At 46.0% G+C, this 1077-nt stretch overlaps 1 non-coding gene across 1 annotated transcript; it reads left to right on the top strand.

Annotated features, from left to right (window-relative positions):
* Positions 1 to 443: 443 nt before the first annotated feature.
* TRNAN-GUU (transfer RNA asparagine (anticodon GUU)) lies at positions 444 to 523 on the top strand. The gene has a single exon. It is a non-coding gene; the product is annotated as a tRNA-Asn (tRNA).
* The last annotated feature ends 554 nt before the right edge of the window (positions 524 to 1077 follow it).

Genomic DNA, 1077 nt, shown 5'->3' with positions numbered 1-1077 from the left:
TGCAAACTGCAGCATTTTGCACTGTTTACACTCCCTCGCTGGAGGAAGATGAAAGCCCATCAAAGGACCAGGAATACAGCAGTTTGACAGGAGATGTAATGCTACACAAATGATTCCATGTGGGCTGCAGAAGGTTCTCACAAGTCAGAGTCCGTTATAAAACAGCACTGTGGAAAGGGAGTTGATTTAAAAGAAAATGAAAAAAAAAAACGCCTGTCGCTCCCAGTCGGTTGTAAACATATCCCCTTGATTAACCTTCTGCCTGTTTATTCATCAATTACATTTGAATAAATGTGCTTATTACCAAAAGGCTTATAAAGTGAATACTCAGAGGAAAAGGTCGCTATTAAATATTTTCTTCCCCATCCTACGCGCTAATCACAAACTCATCCTTTTGAAGAGCCTATCCTTTTGAAGACAAAATGGCACAATCCAGTCACAGAACCTGCCCTCCTGTGGCACAGTGGGTCAGTGCGTCTGGCTGTTAACCAGAAGGTGGGTGGTTCGAGCCCACCCAGAGATGGCTGCATTGTAGAGGGTTGGACTAGATGACCCCCGAGGTCCCTTCCAACTCTACAATTCTCTGATTCTAAGGGAGGTAACGGCAGGCTTGGAGGAATTGCAGAGGTAGAGCAAAACTGCGAATGAAGTCAGCCTTATCTACATACAGTATGTCGCCTTAGATTATCCCTCCTCCGCAGCCACAAGCTGTGTCCACACATTATACCTTTAAAGGACATTTGACATACATTCTAAGAATTCTGGGCACTGTAGTTTGTTAAGTGTCACCGGGAATTGTAACTCTGTGAGTTGCAACTACAGACAGTGCCCAGAATTCTTTGAGGGGAAGAATGGGCTTCAAATGTATAGGCGACTCCCCACTTACATGGGGGCTATGGCCCGGGTCCCCAAGTCCATAAGTGAAATGCGCATTTAGTGGGGAGTCTCGTCAGAGCGGGGGGTCCAGGGTGATTGCCTCTTATTCTACAACAAAAAAGTTCAGAGCTCTTCGGAACCCTACACAACAAAAAGCAGCCCATACTGTACCTTTGCCTCCAGATTGCCAGAAAGGGCAGG

Source organism: Zootoca vivipara, chromosome 12, assembly GCF_963506605.1.
Source record: "Zootoca vivipara chromosome 12, rZooViv1.1, whole genome shotgun sequence".
In the NCBI taxonomy this organism is placed as follows: Eukaryota; Metazoa; Chordata; class Lepidosauria; order Squamata; family Lacertidae; genus Zootoca; species Zootoca vivipara.
The sequence above is the reverse complement of the archived record's forward strand: the minus strand, read 5'-3'. Positions and strand labels throughout refer to the sequence as shown.